This window comes from Fundulus heteroclitus, chromosome 20 (genome assembly GCF_011125445.2).
Source record: "Fundulus heteroclitus isolate FHET01 chromosome 20, MU-UCD_Fhet_4.1, whole genome shotgun sequence".
Taxonomy (NCBI): domain Eukaryota; kingdom Metazoa; phylum Chordata; class Actinopteri; order Cyprinodontiformes; family Fundulidae; genus Fundulus; species Fundulus heteroclitus.
This window is the reverse complement of record NC_046380.1, coordinates 39,853,734-39,871,703: the sequence shown is the minus strand read 5'-3', so window position 1 is coordinate 39,871,703 and position 17,970 is coordinate 39,853,734. Positions and strand designations below refer to the sequence as shown.

Here is a 17,970-nt window from a genome sequence, read left to right as displayed (position 1 = left end):
GATCTGCTAAGTCAGAAAACACCGCAGACGTGTTAAGTCATGGAAATAAAATACGTGGAAACTTTCTGTTGTAAGGCTGCAAATGTGAAAATATACCAAACCGTATCTGGTACTTCAAAATAATTTTTAAAACCAACAGTATGATAAATGACAAACTACCAGATTATCTCCTATTATACAAAAACAGCCAAAATGGAACCAATGAGTGAAGAAAAGACATCTGCTGGAGCAGTTTTCACCACTCCAGCAGAAATAATTTAAAGTTTGTTGTAACACTTTGAATTTTTTTTTCACAAACATGCTGAAGTGATTTAGCAGTAAATTAGGGGCTGAACATGGGACATTTGACCAGCTATCTTAGTTGTTGCACATATAGCATACACATATATATGCAAAGCTGTCACTTTACTGCGAAGGATTGCAGGATGGTCTACTGGCTCTTACAGTGGCTGCTTCAATTGTTGCCATCTTGCATTCTCATAGTTGGGTACTGCCAGCAGATGTCATAATGATGTTTGTGATCATGCCCAGTGCAAAGTTCTTTTCAGGCTCAAAAAGGACCAAGTAAACACTATCAGTATATGCTTGGCATATATTGTTTTGTTTTTTTAAGATGTATATATGTTTTTGTGTTAAATGTTATTGCCAAAATACATGACTAGACCCCTTTAATCTACACTAAAACATCAGAAACATACAAGCTTTCATCTGGTTCAGTGGTAGATTTTTTTTAAATCAATGTGACAGTTCCCTAACATCCATAACATATTTCAACAGCACGGCCTCTTGAAGCAGATGTGGATTTATTAAATCAGCAAAACATGTCATAGCAGTGCATGATATTATGCAAATGCACATCACCAGCTTTAAAAAAAATCTGATAATTAAATGGGAAAAATTAGATGCCTGTCTCTTTGACTGCTGCAAGACTATCCAGAACGGCCGGTTGAAATATTACAGGAAATGAGTATATCTGGGGTTTCTACAAGTCTTGCTAAAACTGTGTAAGAAAAACCCTAATGGGCTTAAATATTGTGGTCAAAAATTAATTCTGTAGAGAGACGACAAGGAGCTGTTTTCTGAATCCAATGCACCGTTTCACATGTTAAGAGTTGTGATTAACTGGTTCAGTGAACATGATGGTGAATAATCTATACATTCAAGGTCTACTATCAGACCAACACCTTGGGGTGTATGAAACCCGATCATGTTAACAGTGAAGATCAGTTATAAGTTAAACCATATGTGAAGTCAATTCAAGTTTATTAGTCAAATAATTAAATACAAGGCCAAAAGCACTCAAACACCACCACACATGCTTGTATGTTATATGAAACATAGCAAATTATCTAATTAAATGCTAATTTAACTTTACACATAGTTGTATTGTTCTTTTTCCCACCACTGGGTGGCAGTAATTCACCAAATCATTTGACGTATTAGTGACGTATGGGCGCCCACAGAGCCAGTCGTGCACGCCCTGGGCTGGAAGTGGGGTTTTGTTTTGTTGTTGTTTTACCTCAGAGTGACCACATTTCTATTGATTCTATCTTTGATATGTCAATCATGCAATTCAACCAACCAAATCAACGATGAAACGCAGCGTGCTAGCCAATTACAGCTAGAGAGGGGTGGGTCGCTGAGTCATACAACTGTAGCTTACAGAAACATGTCTTGCTCAATGTTGCTTGGCTATCCAGACTTATTTCCAAACAAGTACAAGAATCAAATACAAGAAGTGACAATGGAGCAAACGAGAGCGAGAAGTCGCCAGCGCCTAGTTTCTGTTGGAAACGTGAGCACTGAAACCAACACTGTAGAAAACATTCATGATGGTAGGGTTCACCACGGCAGCAAGGGAGCACATGGAGCAGAACCAAGAAGTAACTCAGCCAAATGGAAGAATTGTGGCTTACTAGTTGCAGGCAGAAGGGAATAGCCTACTGCTTTGCTCTGATCAGTTGTGCGCTCTAGCTGCTGAAGTTACATCTCCTACTATGAATGTTTACTTCAGTCCGTGTTCAGCCTGACATCAGAGCTTACGTTTATGACAATGTCTGAGTTTTGAGTTGAGTGGACACGACACTATACTGATAGTTTACAGCCCAAACGTAAAACCTGCCCCAAAAACACCCCCAAAAAACAACTCAGCTCTAGAACTCATGTTAAATGCGTAGAACTATTAAATGCATAATACAAAAACCGGCCATTAGGGCACAACCACACTGAAGCAAAGAAAAAATGTTGCGCATACGGCTCCTCACAGAATGTGCAATCAGGCAACCAAATAACACAAGATAACTTTTAACAGTCACGTTATATCAATTGGAAATGTTTTTATCAATGGTCTCCAAACATCTATACGTTGGGAGATTAATCCATAAGAGAAAGCCATTATAAGTTTCCTTAGCTGTGTTTCACAAGCTTAATAGGGGACAAAGCAAACATCAGAAAGGTGTCAGATGATAAGAAAACTTTTTTTTTTGCCTAGATGCAAATTGTTATATGTGGCAGACAACAAACACTGCAAATTAACCTAAATACACCCCCCACCCCACCCCCTACTTTGTGCTGGTATATCACATAAAATCCCAATTAATGACAAGAATGTTTGCAACCATAACTTGACTAAGTGGGGAAAAGTTAGAGAGTTATACACACGTTTGCAAGTTGCACCACCAAGAAGAATGTCAGAAATGACAGAAACATCAGAAGACGATTTCACTTCTGGAATCCACAACTTATGCAAAAAAAAAAAAATACTTCAAAATCAAAAAGTAATGGCAGATAAACATCAACCTGCTGTAACTCCAAGCACTGTTAACTCACGATGATCCTTTTAAAAACATCTCCATTGATCCTGAAACGTTGTGCTGTAACTGCAAGAGTTCCCAGCTGCCATATTCAATAAGTAACAACTCCACAGTTATACTATATTGTCTAACTGTACTGCTTTAGTGAATCTAGGTGCAAAACTTTTTAACGCCATAAAGAGTGTGCTGTATTTTGCACTAGCTCTGCGGGATTGTAAAAATGACGGCAGGTGTCAGAACTCACGCTAGTTACTATGGTCTCAATATATCAAACCATGGTAATCCCCACTCAGGATTTTTGCCGTAAAAATTTGCAATTTTAAAATGCCCCAATTAAAATATGCACAGAAATACCTTTCCAGCTGTTTGCAAGAAACCATGACAGCAGTATACTGCAAGCACTCCGCCACCCCCAGCAAATGTTCTCTAATAAACGCTGTCTAGATCCATCACAGCAGCCAATTAAATGCTGAGGTTCCACTCTGCATGCGGACAAACATTTAGCATTCAGTAATAGGAAGACGCAGAAGGTGAGGAAGTGACTACGGGACGGTTTGTTAAGCCACTCGTCAGGACATGACCACACAGCCGCCGCCGCCGCTGCTGCTAGGGAAGCGCAGCGAAATGGAAATCAGCATGCAAAGCTTTTTGTCCGGTGGACGGGGCGTTTGGAGCCAGCAGCGGTCCTGGACTGAGACAGATCTCAGCAGTCACACAGAAGCAGGGGATGATCTACAGCTCTCTGTGTTGCAAAGTGCAGAGAAATTATATTGGTTTGTTATTGTGATCTCATTGGTGCGTACAGGTTTACCTGCTGATCGCAACTTAATTTGACTCAAAATTTGACTTAATTTGACTGTTAAAATGACAATAATATAAAACAGCTTCATTAAGTCAACATTTGCCTGCAGCGGCATGCCGGTTTGGTGAAATGGGGAGATGTGAAGTGAGTGAGCGTGACATGTAGGATGCACACCTTTAATGCAAAGCTTCAATAAAAGACAATTGCAATGACAATAAGATTTAGCTCACTCCCTCTAATAGGTAGAGAAATTGATGCAGGTCTCAAACAGAGAAGCAATCTTTTGAAATCCAATTATGTAAAGCTGGCAAGTTTCCCTTTCACAGCCTGGGATCAATCTCACAGCAGAGAAAACCAGATATGATTCACAGTGTGAGGGTCTGCGGTGCTGGATGAGAAGGTTGAGCCAGTCAGAGCAATGCGGACGAGGGAGAGGGTCCAGCCAAACACATCAGTACAGAAACACAAAGCTTATTACTGATTAAAAAATCGGTTATATACATCAGGAAAGATAATGTGTCGATTCCTTCTTCATTTTGCAAGTTTGCTCAGTTACAAAGAGAGGAGGTCTCTAATGTTTATGGTAGGTCAATTTTATTGGAGGGAGACAGCACAAAGAAAAAAAAAACACATTACATAAGAGGTAGACATTGATTTGCCTAACATTGAGTAAAATGACCATTTATTCCCCAAGCACAGGATGACTGGTGGAGAAATATTTGCCAATGCACTGATAAGACCTTTTATTGAAGTCGGTCAAATCGCAGGAAGGGTTTTTGTCCATTACTCTTTACAGATAAAGCAGTTTGGAGGACGGGTCAGCAGATGATGCAATCAACAGGACTACACTTCACTGTGCACCACTTCGACCAGGCAGGGACATACGCCACATTCCTGTTTGTGGATTTCAGCCCGGCCTTCAACACCATCAACCCAAACATCCTCCACCAGAAGCTTAACCAGCTAACAATGCCAGTCTCCAACTGTTAGGAGATAACCATTTTTTTTCTGACTGACCAGCAGCAGCAGGGAAGGCTGGGGAGCGTCTCTTCCTGAGATACTCTCTGGCCACACCTCTTCTCTCTGTATACCGAGGACTACACCTCTGCTGTTTATGAAACCTCCTCAAGTTTGCAGATTACGCCACTGCCGTTGGTCTAAGTCCAGGACAGCGAGTCTGCATCCAGACAGGAGGGCGACTGGCTGGTCCATTGGGTGCTGTCAGAACCACCTTGAGCTTCACCCACTTAAAACTTTTGAGATGACGAAGGAATTCCAGAGAACACCCTCTTCCTCCGGCTCCTATAGGAACTGTCCTTTCTTAGGACCAGAGCTGTTCCTCCCACGTAGACACTGTTCAGAACTCATCCCAGCAGGGACCCCACTTTCTCCAGTAAATCAAGAAGCACTACTCTCCACAGGAGCTGCTGGTCATCTTCTACACTGCCATTATTCAGTCTCTCCTGGGACATTCATCACTGTGTGATTTAGCTCACCCACTAACCAGGACACGCCCCAAACTACAACGAACAATTGTATCTGCAGAAAGGATCCTTGGGGGTAAACCTGTAGGTCTAGGGTCGGAAGAAGGGCAGCTAATGTATCTGTAGACCCCACACATCGTGAACACAAGCTGTTTACACCTTCTTCTTCAGGTCAGCACTTCAGAGCGGTGTTGCTGCCAGCAAGACAGTTTCTCCCCCCAGGGCTGACTCTGTGATGAACACAATGAACACCTTCCAGCCTGATTAGTCAGCTACACAGCTGTAGCTGAAACTAAATAAGCAATTTTGCAGAATTGCAATCCTCCATTTTTCTTTTCTTTTCACAAAGAAATGGCTGTGCATACACATAAATGTACATTCCGTTTATTTTATCCGTCATTTTATCTAAAGTTTGTATATTTAGGCAGAAGAGCCATACGCAGTGTTTGAGTGTTTGAAACCAGATTCAACTTCTGGAATTCTGGATCAATGTGTTATTCCGCCATCACACTTGCAATGTTTTAATGACGTAAAAAGACAAGCCTCCTTGGGTAAACCAGCATGGATTCTTACACATCTGTCTCTCTAGCATACACAATCTGATCACCAGCTATTATAGAAGATTCTTTTTAACTCACCCTGATGATGCTTTGAAAGGCTTGGACTGTCACCCAAAATATTCTTCAGCCTAAAGAGCGTTGAGTTGTTATCCCCCAGAGGGTTGGGTGATCCTTAAATATAGAAAAAAAATAAAGAAAATGAGTTGGTGACATTGCTGCAAAAAGAACGTACCTTGCAGTAGAATCAGCAGAATCCGGAATTCTACGCCTTTCATCCCAATCTACACACAATGTAAAGATGGAGGCACATCAGAAGCAACGCACATATTTCAAACATTAAACAGGACCTGCTGTTCTGAAGTGAGCTTCATTTTCTCATGCTCAGACCCATAAATGCACAAGTTTGGATGGGACAACCTACATGGCAGTGACAGCAGAATTCTTGGCAGTATTTTTAGTTACTGTAGAACCAGCTGCCTTCAGATCATTAGCGGTCTCACCTCAGTGTAGCTGAGTACCCTGAACCAAGACTTTATTTTGGATAGGCAGGACGTGAGAGAGGAGGATGGGAGTGTTAGAATTTGGCTTACTAGATGAACAGAGCTTGGTACCATCTGTGCAAACTAAAGCACTAAAGTGCTTTAGTTTGCACCACCTTGACTGGTCTTATTTAGTGAATGAGCTAAATACGACCAGTCAAGGGGGAGATCAGCAGGGCATCAAGTGTTTCATTCCACCTGCATGCCACCTGTATGTTTGTAGCTTTGTCCCACTCCTTACTTTTAGATTAGATTAGGTGAGATTTTTGAGGGCTTCCTTGCATGTAAAGCTTGTGTCATGTGTCCCCTCAACATCTGTGTGAGATTAAGATCTAAGGATTTAACCCAGCCAAAGCTTTCCATCTCTGAATTCTCAGCCAGTGCTTGGTTGATTTACAGGCATGCTTCTGGTCATTGTGGTATTGTAGGCTCTAGTTCTGCTTCAGCTTTCATTTATTTTACAGATACTCTGACATTTTACTAAAGCATCTTCTGTTATACATCATGGTAGATACTGGGACGGTGAGCTGCATCACCTAACCATGATACCTCCAGCTCCCCACTTCACTACTGATGTGATATTCTTTCCCTGAAATGCCATATTTGATTTATGTCAAACAGGTTGGTTCTTATTCTCAAATTCAGTTCAACTCCAAGAACATTGTTCCATAAATGCTGGTAGTTCTCTACACTGTATCTGGCAAAATTCAGCCAAGCTGTCATGTTTTTCTTTGAAAATAAAGATTTCTCCTTGCACACCTTCAATGGAATGTAAACATTTGCATTTTCTTTCGGACTGAGCATGCACTGTCGTATCAACAGCAGCAAGAACCTGCTGCAGGTTGTGTGACTATATATTAGGGGTTTTGGAGACTTCTTTTAGCATCTAGCAGTCTGTCTTCATGGTGAACTTGCTTGGATGGCTAGACCTGGGAATGTCACCAGTTGCTCTGACTTGATGACTACCGTCTGTACACTGGAATGGCTGCTTTCAATTCAACAGTCAGGACACCAAAGTAAATGTTAGAGGTTTAAACCGGGAAAACCTTCTTCCCAATGCAAAATAACTTCTTATAAACTATAAATAGCTTAAACTGCTTATTTATATAGTATTACTTGAGTTTGGGGCTGCAGTTGATAGCACTGCTGCCTTGCAACAAGAAGGTCCTAGGTTGAATTCCCAGCCAGGGGGTCATTCTGCATGGAGTGTACGTTTGTGCATACATGGATTCTCTCTGGGAACTCCAACTTTCTCCCACAGTCAAAAAACATGACAGTTAGGGTAACCGGTCTCTCTAACTAAATCTGAATGTGTATGTCCATTACTGTTTGTTGCCTGTTCCTGTGATGGACTGGTGATCTGCCCAGAGTGTAACCCACCTCTGGAGATAGGCACCAGCACCCTTACAACCCTGCACTGATAAACAAAATTAGGGACAGATACTTGAGTTTTTCCCCAATTTTAAAAGTTATATCAAACAGGCTGTTGTATGGCCCCCTGATATTTACACAACTGTGACTACAATCTTGGCAGGTATTATAAAAACGTCCCACTGCACTCATAGTATGTCCTTTGTGTTTGGTCTTGTGTTTTATTGAATAGTTGAACATCTAAGCTACTCATCTAAAAATAACCTGTTAAGAATGAGTGTTTTTAAAAAAAACTTAATGTGTGAATATAACACAATTTAAACTTATCAGCTGCTTCCTGTCAAAGACAGAACACTGTGAGTCTATTTTTTAGTCTCAGTGTGACAGCCTATGATGCCAGCCAACATATGTTTTTATTAAAGCGCATGCAGCTGTACCAGCGATGGTTTTCTCGTGCCTGTCAGAGCCCGCTGAACAACTCCAAGTGTCACACTAAGCCCAATTAGTTCGACGGCAGGACTTATTGGAGTGAAACAGCCTGCCTCCAAACAAGAATCAAAGCTTTTTCTAGTAAAAAAAAACTGTAATGTCAATCACCCACACGTTGCCAGGCATCAGTCAAGGAGTGAAAAAGGGGTTGCTTCACACCGCTGCTTTACAACAGACTTATTCTTTGAGCATTATTTGGGAAATTTTCCCCTTTGTTGCAGTTTCCTGGTGAAATACCCCAGCGGTAAAAAACTCATGTCTAATTTCAAGAAACTGAAGGTGTTCCACCAGTCTAACAATGGCACATGTTAAATGGGTTCAAAGCGATGGATATTTTAATAATGGCAGTTATTGTGCAAAAGTATTAGATAAAATAAGTATCTCATTACCAGGACTCTCTAAAATGTAACTGCATGCTAACGAAGCAATTTAGTGTTTTTAGAGAAGCATCTAAAAGTTGCAGGATCCCAGCCCTCGCAGACTGGAGTTTGACATCTGGTTTCAGATCAAAGACCCAAACCTAACAGAGGATCCACAGTAATACTTGTACATTTTATTTACCAGGCTCTTCATCAAATCTGAAACTTAACTCAATTTAAATTGTTTGTTCTTACATCTTATAAAATGTGCTATCCATACTGACATACCAGTGTATTTTCTGATTACTACACTCAACTAAAATATAAACGCAACACTTTTGGTTTTGCTCCCATTTCTTATGAACTCAAAGATCTAAAACTTTTTCCATATACACAATATTACCATTTCCCTCAAATATTGTTCACAAACCAGTCTAAATCTGTGATAGTGAGCACTTTTCCTTTGCTGAGATAATCCATCCCACCTCACAGGTGTGCCATATCAAGATGCTGATTAGACACCATGATTACTGCCCACAATAAATGGCCACTCTGAAAGGTGCAGTTTTATCACACAGCACAATGCCACAGATGTCACAAGATTTGAAGGAGCATGCAATTGACATGTTGACAGCAGGAATGCCAACCAGTATAAATTAATATACTTGTGACACTTCTGTGCTGGCTTTAAACATAATTCAACCTTTTAGAAAGCCCAACAACTCAATAAGTGTTAATAATTATATATATATATAAATAAATGTGTGTGTGTGTTTGTGTTTGTGTACTCTATTACATTTTAAATCAGATCCTGATCCTAACTCAGTAAAAAAAATAAAAATAAAAATGACAAAACAAACAACCAAAAAAAAAAAAAAAAAAACACAAGCAATGGCAGTAATCCATCCTCAGGGTTTGAGGTCAGAGTGTTAAGGTTTCAACATGAGCCACATCAATAGGATGTTAGTGGTGCTAGCATAACCACATCAACTACAGCTGAAGTTGTACCAAGAAAAAGGAGAAAACCCCATAGTAATACCTAAGAGCTCAGTTTAAATTTGAAGTACAAAAAACACAATACCCTTATAATGAAACGTAAACACTGTTTGCCTAACAAGATCAAACTATCTGCATTGAAAAACTCAATATCAAACCTACACGAGCATGTGGAGGTAAGTAAAAAAGGCATTACAGTTTAGTGAGAAACTGAGCTCATTTCTCTTGGGCAGTGGTGCATATCATGCTGTTTTTTTCTTTGTTTTTCTTTTGTTTTGTTTTTTTAATTTTTACCTATTTCAGGGCAGTTAGAAACATGGTCTAATTTCACATATTATTATTCTGACTAAAGAATACAGCTCGAAGACGTTAAATATAGGAGAGATGAAGGCCGACCCTGATAAACTAATTAGGGTGTTGAGAAAGATTTTATCTCTTTAATATTGTTGATTTTATATTATACCATTCCACTAGAGAATGGATATCACTTCATAAATCATTGGTCTAGCAATTGAGAAAGTTATATAATTATATTAATGTGCAGACATATATAATAATAAATTAACTGTATTAAATGTATTATTCTTTTAATGAAAATTGCATTCAATTTTTTACTTAATCAGTGAGGCCTGATGCATATTTTAAAAACATGAATGGGAGGAAAATGATGTTAAAGTATACATTATTTATTTTCACAATTAAAATATTGACATTTATTAGATCTAGTCAATAAAAATAATAATAATAATATTTCAGTAATCAGAAATAATATATTCAGTAATAACACCAATATATTTTATTTAAGTAGTCAATGGTTATTTAACTTAAAAATCTAACCAAATGTAAAATCCAACAGTTTGAAGGAAAACTCAAGGGAATTGGAAATGGGCATCCAGAGTATAATAAGCTGATTTAGCTTTGTCAGGAATATAGACAAAGTCAGAAATATTAATGTATCGCTTTATGTATCTAAAATCATGTTTTTTCGGTATGTTTTAAATTTTTGAATACATCTCTTAACATTAAGGAAAGTCTGAAGGAGTAAAGGAAATTAGTTCATATGAAGGAAGCCCTTGATGTCTCAGAAAACCTCAGAAAAAACATATAAGACGCCTCACCCTTAGCCTGGTTCCTGTTGGGCCACCACTCTATGAACCTGACTTGGTCCCAGGATCTGCACTTCTGAAGAACCCTTTTCTCAGTGGACAGCCAATCTCTGCACAACATTATTTCCAGTCACCCTCTAGTCCAGAGTGGTACTGGCTGTGTTAGTCTGCCGCAAATGTTGGACCGCTGTGGTTCCTCTCTTTGGAATTCAGAGCCGAACTATAGACATTACCCAAATAGTCCTGCAGGAGGATGCTGAGCTTATCACAGGTAGTTTGGGTATTTGGTAGGAGGATAAATCAAATGAAACATGAAGAAAGGTTAGAGAAAGAACAACATGCTAAAAAAAATAAAAGTTACAAAAGATTGCTAGCTACAAAGTGGATCAGAATTGATAAACTTCATTGGTTCAGGACATACACGTCTTCTAACCAAATCACACTACAACCACCCCTCCTCTAAGGACCCTCGTCTGTCAAAGCAGTGCTCTTAGACTGTGCATTAAGGAGTTTGAAAGCAGGTCCTGCTTGTTTTAAATTCCCTTGCTCGTCCAGTCCTCTAATTGGATTTGGTAGAACGGAGGCACTGGTGACCTTTGCTCACAAGGCAGCTTGTTTAAAGTGAATATCTTGTTACCCCAGGACAACACCTTTAAATTATCAGACAGGTGTGATGACAGTTCACACAGAAGGTTAGATCAGTCATCCGTAAACGTGGCCAAGATATGGCTACGGTGAAATGATCCTCATTTGAAAGAACAACAATTATCATTTTAGATCATTATCATGTACTATTCTAAATCCTTATAAAAAAGGTTTGGAAATATTATGTCTTGTCTCTGCATGTTATGTGAAATCTGTGTGCATTCAGAGCCGGTTTCTGGCTCATCAAAATTGTAATTATTGTAACACTAATGACAATAAAGATTATCTTATTTATATCTTTGTATAGGCTTGTAATTAAAGCAGTTTAAAGAGCATTTCAGATGCAGCTATCTGCAGCCAAAACCCAGGACTAACAGGATGAAAAAATTAATTTATTGCAACAGTGACTGGATTTCCAAATACTATAGTGGGATTCTGGTGTGCATGTTGTTTTGTTACATCCCTTTCTTTGTTTTTTTTTACTACTGGCTGCGCAATCAATGGGGATAATAAAGATTCTTGAACTTGAACTGTTGTAGGTTTATTCTAATATCCCAGACACACTATTGTGTCAATGATATCTGCCCTGTGTTTTAATAATGAATGAAGACACACTGCTTACAGAAAGTAACACTTCACGATCCGGCTATCAACGAATTTGATACTGACACAGTTTGATCCCAAGCTAAGCCTTAAGTTTTAAGTGTCTCAAAAAAATTCATTTGCATGAGTATTACAGCCCATAGATGTTAAAAGTAGCACCCATTTAGGCCACTGCCACAGAAAGTAGGCAATGGTTGAAGTGGCTCCAGAGAAAGGATTTTCTTTCTAAAGCTTTCAATTTGTGATTATTGGAGCACTTTGAGGCACTCATAGTTTGTGTAGATAGCACTGAACATTTATCCCCTGATGGTGAGGTAATCTTACCCTGTGATGAAAGGACGTTTGCAAACTACACTTTGATTCATGTAATTTGTGTTCTTTATGGCTGAACTGATATGAAGATTTTGGCCAGTATCAGAATCTGATATAAATATCACTGTTATGTCAGATAACTGATACATGAAAAACTGTATGTATGTATGTATGTATAGATATATAGATGTGTGTGTGTGTGTGTGTGTGTGTGTGTGTGTGTGTGTGTGTGTGTGTGTGTGTGTGTGTGTGTGTGTGTGTGTGTGTGTGTGTGTGTGTGTGTGTGTGTGTGTTTATAGATATACGTTTCCCCAACTATTATCCAAGGGGGGCACCCCAACAACAAGACCACTAGCCCCCTGCGTTGGAAAACAATATCTGCGTTTCTTGAATGCACTTTCTGAGGATGGATGCGCTAAAGTACTGAGTTCTACTAGCCGTGCAGACATTGGTGGAGTCTGTTCTTTTGGGGGAACATAAGGCTCGCCTTACAGAATTTGAAGGTATACAACAGGATAAATGTGTCCTTTTCTGTTGTAGTGTGTTACAACGCTACAACAGGGAAAAAAAAGCAGGGGACCAAAGGCTCAGTCCTTAGTCCCCTGCTTTTTTCCCTTTATTTGCTTCCTTTGGGTTCAATACTTAGAAAACATGGGATCTCCTTTCATTTTTTGCTGACGACAGTCAAATATACATGTCACTATAAAATAAGCCTTTTTGATCACTACTATTGGTTCTTGAAGACATTAAAACGCGGATAGCTTAAAACTTTTTAACTTTAGATTGACAAGGAAGCAGAAGTGATGGTATTTTGTCCCAGCAGCTCTTGTGAACCATCCCCTGTTGATTTGGGCCCCTTGGCACCTTATTTAAAGTAGACCGTTTAAAACTTGGGTTTTAGAATAGACTGATTTTAAAATAGATGGCTAGGATGGAGCAGTGGTGAAATCACCTTAGGCAGCTAGCAAGCCAATTATCTTAAATCAACATTTCAAAACAGTAATTCATGCCTTTATTATAACTGGACTTGATTGCTGTGATGCTCTCTACAGTTTGTCCAGAGCGCTGCTGCTCATGTTTTAACTGGAGTTGGGAGGAGGGAGCACATCACCCCTATCCTGGCTTCTCTCCACTTGCTCCATGTGCATTTTAGAGTTCATTTTAAGATTATTTTGTTTTTAAAAGTTGACATGGTCTTACCCCATCTTACCTCTCTGAGCTGCTTCACCCACACTCTCCTGCTCGTTGCCTCAGGCCAGCTGACCAGCTGCTCCTGGAGGTACCGAGATCTAAACTTAAGCTCAGAGGGGACAGAGCTGCTCCTAAGTTATGGAACGCTTTGCCTTTCCATATTAGAAGTGCCCTCTTTATTGTCCACTTTTAAAACTTACCTTAAGACACATTTTTATTCCTTGGCTTTTAACAATGTGGAGACTTTTGCTCTTTTTCCTTTTTATATTTCTGCTGTAATCTTAGTTTTTTTCCATTTTAAATGTCTATTATTGTCTGTACAGCACTTTGTCACAGCTGCTGTTGTTTTAAAGTGCTTCATAAATAAAGTAGTAGTAGTTGTAGTAGTAGTAATAGTAGTAGTAGTAGCAGCAGACAGGGACAAATTTATTGATCTCTCTTAGTACCTTATGTGATTATTTGAACATACTGAGGGTGATCACGAATACAAATATGATATTTGTGTCTGTTTAAACTCGATATGTACAGACATTAATACTCAAGATTGCAGGTTCTCACCAAATAAACAGCTCCAGGGTCATTTCCAGAAGTCTTACAAAAATAATATTTGCTCTGATTGTAGCATATTGTCAAATGTCTAGCTGCTGGAAACAAAATTCCATCTTCCTGAGACCATCACTGAAAACAAATGGCTGCTTTATTCTCAGAAAATACATTTTGTTGTGAGATAGACCGCATGACTGGACCATATGATCCCACATGTAATGAAATAAACACTGAATAAAGTTTAGCTCAAAGTTATTCTAAACTCTGGCAGATCCAGATTTAAAGAGATTTTCCATCAGTAGCGGGGAAGAGAGGAAGAAATCTTTCAAGATATAACATCTAAAGCTACTTGATAGAGACATCCGGGAACATAAAAAGTGAGACAAAAAGATGGATGAATAAGAGAAAGGTGGAGAGACTGAAGCTGGCTGCTCGTATAAAGCTGTATTTTGTGATATTAATGGAAGGTAAATCCTTGCACCCCCCATAAAAAAGTCACCTCCACACCCAAGACAAAATTGCTAGGGGAAACGCTGTATACACACACACACACACACACAAACACACACACACACACACACACACACACTGTGTACGTTTGTTCTCTGCTTCAGTGAAACACCTGACAATCTTGCTTTACCCTACTATCACATACTGGCAGCTCATCAATAGGTGCTAGGGCACCGCCTGCATCAAAAGTGCATTAAAGAAGTGTAAACACACACAAAAAAACAATAAAAAGCAATTATCAAATCAATAATATTAAAAAATGAGTCTATCATGATTTTGTCTTGGATGAACCCAGACACAGCACACACACACAGAGTAGGTTTTAAGAGAGTTTATTGCAGGTGGTGGATGGTGATGACATGGAGAACCAGAGTTTGTTACCAGGCGGTGGGAGGTGAAGGATGCAGGAGCTGACTGGCAGGTGAGAGAGAACACAGCTTCTCATAGACGGGTAACAGTCCACAGCTTCTCAGAGACAGCTAGCAGTAGTGATGTTACGTGATGTGCCGAGGCGTGTGTCGAGTAATGGAGGGGGCGTTTCCGTAAAGCGCGTATCGAAGCTTGCTTCATTTAGGAGGAGCCGAAAACGATGACGTCCGAAGCCTCGCTGCCCGGCTGTACCACGTGACTGCTTCGGGAAGTGGCTCAGAGTTTGCCAGATGACCGGTTCATTCAGAACCAGTCATGGCTGCACGCTGGATCATAAAACAGTTCTGCTAACCAGATGCAGTTTAAAACGCCACTTGGTCTGTTTATAAGTTTCGTTTTTATTAATTCTGCATTTTTTAACTACATGCACCGTATTTCTGTGCCTCAGCGCTTGCTCCTCTTCCCCCCTCCTTTACCTCGGGGCAGGTGCTTTTATCACCGTTTAGTTATGCATTTTCCCCACTGTTTATCCGTCGCACGCTGCCCATCAGCGGGGGTAAAATTTGCCCACCGCACCACCGCACTGACGAGAGCAATGGAAATTTGTTTGGTCAGTGTGGCGACTGACTGAGAAACCTGTCGCTGTGAAAGGTGATGAGATTGTTATAAAGTGTAACAGTCTAGAAGTGCATTGAGATGAAAAGAGGGAGATATCAGCAGCTGGATGATGCGTAAAGACGCAGCGTGAACCTCTGTGTGCTTCAGTGTTGCTGCTGAGGGGAAAATGTTGACCATAACCCCCCTCCCCCCGCCCTCAAAATTAGCATAATCTCACTCTTAACTTTTTATCAAAGTTGAGAGGTCTGATTATTACACACCATGCCATATCACATGACACTACTATTTTGGGAATAATTACACACAGAGAATACATTCAAACAATATTTTATTATACACATATGTGTATACATAATTTATGTAGACAAATGATTTCGTCCTACACCTTTTGTGAAGTTCCCAAGAGTCATAATAGACAAAAAAATCAATGCATCACACTATAAAGATACAGCTGGCTGTGATTATACACCTGGCCAGTAGGTGGTTCCGTGTGCACATGAAGCTCCAAGAAATGAACCCTTTCTCGAACCAGTTGGCTCAAGTGGTTCAATGCCTCATGAGGCTTCATATCACCATCACTAGCTAGCAGAGTTTACATCTTCTCAGAAACAGCTAGCAGGACTAACCTTGAGGAGAAGCAGAGGTGGCAGGGTACCAGTTATGCAGGAGACAAAAACAGACATGCGTGGAGTGGGTGTTGAATGACTACGGACCCTGCAAAGAAATGAGCACAGAGGGAGGTTTAAATAGGGGAACCAGCAGGTGGGAAGAGTCTGATTGATTAGAAAATGACGAACAGGTGCGACTGACTGCAGAGGGAGTGAAGTGAAGGCAGAGTGAGAAGGGACGATGAAACTGAAAACTAACAATAAAATAAAGTCAAAAACATAACTAAAAACCCAAACGAGGAAGAAAAGTGACAACTAATGGAGAACAGAAGCGAAACCAAAACTAAACCATGACAGTGTCTAACTTTCAATTTGTTTTTTCAACATTCCCAATCCATTTTGTGTTTATTCTATTGTGTAGGGTCTTTAAATTGCAATGTTTCACTGACGAGCAGTGACGTGCGGTCAGGGGAGGCAGGTGAGGCAGTGCCTCACCAGCCATCATGGAAAGAAAGAAAATATATAATCATAAAGTAATTTAAATTGTTATATTCATCCGGTGGTTTGTACTAAAAAATATTTATTTTTCATGTAGCTTAACCAATTTCGATTTTTATTTGTTCAAAATCGCTGAATTTTCTTATTTTCCCATTCAAATGCTTGGAAGCGATGCCGGTGAGACAGCAGCGAGCTCTGCCTCACCTTGGATTCCGCAACCCCTGGCTCTGCGCTGGCTGCTAAGCGGAGAGAGCATGTTGCTATACGGCGTCAATAAAATGGTTTAAACAAATTTAATATGTGAACTTATTTCCAATAATTTAGCTTATGTATATAATGTACAGTGCTTTTTGTCACCAACTGTGTTTGTATAACGTGTTTCGTGTAATGAGCGATTATAAACGGCAGAGAACAGGTTCGAGGTGAGGCAGGCAGTTCTCTTGCCTCATGGCAGGGGGCGCTCAAGATCCCAGACGTTCGTCTTGTTCACTCCTCAACTGCCGAGTAAGTGACAGCGAGCTAGGCTAAACGATTCGGGAAGCAAGTCAAGTGCAGCGATAGATTATAATAGAGATAGTGATTTTTTTCCTCTCTTGCATTCATCCCTCAAAAACGGTGAGGGATGAATGCAAATCTCCTGGACAGCTTCTCAACTTTTTGGCCGAGAAGGATCTTGTGACTGTTCCTGAGGCGACAAAGTTGCTCCAGCTCGTGCTCACGGTGCCAGCTACTACAGCGTCAGTGGAGCGGTCATTCTCAGCCCTGAAGAGACTGAAAACATACAGCAGGAACAGGACGGATCAAGGAAGGCTTTCTTCCCTGGCAGTGATCTCCATTGAGACAGAGAGACTTTTAAAACTGAAGGAAGATAAGGAGGACTTCTATCGCAAAGTGACGGATGTTTTTGTGCAGAAGGAGCGACGCATGGACTTCATTTATAAGTAAAGGTAAGACAGTAATAACATTTATTTTGTTTTGTTTTTTTAAGGAAATGTGTGTTTTGTGAGCTACAGTTTGTATGTGTAAGGATGCAAAAGTGAAACATAACCTGTAAACTGCTGTCAATCTATGCATCTATTTGCAAATCTGATTCTGATGACGTCAGTGCCTCACCAGCTATGAACCTCACCGCACGTCACTGCTGCCGAGGTACGCTGGATAAATGAGTATCTAAGTGTTAACACTTTTGGCTTCCATTTGACTTCATGCAGGTCTCAAACTGACTACTTAAAAGATTCTTCGCAGTGCCTGTGGCCAATCAGCACTTTTTGTGTCATTCATCCAATCAGATTCATTAATCATACCTGTCAATCAAAGTCACACCCTTGACAGCTTGGATGTGCAGGCGTTAATGTCACTCACACATACGGATGCCAATGGAAGAGACTACAGTGCAACAATACAGGAGAGAATCGAGCAGCGGATGTATATTTGGTAATTTATTTATAAATTAATAAATTCAGGAGGCTTTTGCTGGGGAAAAAAAAAAACATGGATTGGACGGACCAAACTTGCAGCAGGCAAGTAATTGTGGACAGATCTCTGTTTGAA

At 40.1% G+C, this 17,970-nt stretch overlaps 1 protein-coding gene across 2 annotated transcripts in view; it reads right to left on the bottom strand.

Moving 5' to 3' along the window:
• LOC105934503 (contactin-4) overlaps positions 1–17,970 on the bottom strand; it is a 229,955-nt gene that overhangs the window by 169,132 nt on the left and 42,853 nt on the right. For both annotated transcript variants that reach the window (XM_036152151.1, XM_036152152.1), the window contains exon 2: positions 5,738–5,830. The gene's annotated coding sequence lies outside the window, so the exon portion shown is untranslated. The remainder of the gene's footprint in view (positions 1–5,737; positions 5,831–17,970) is intronic.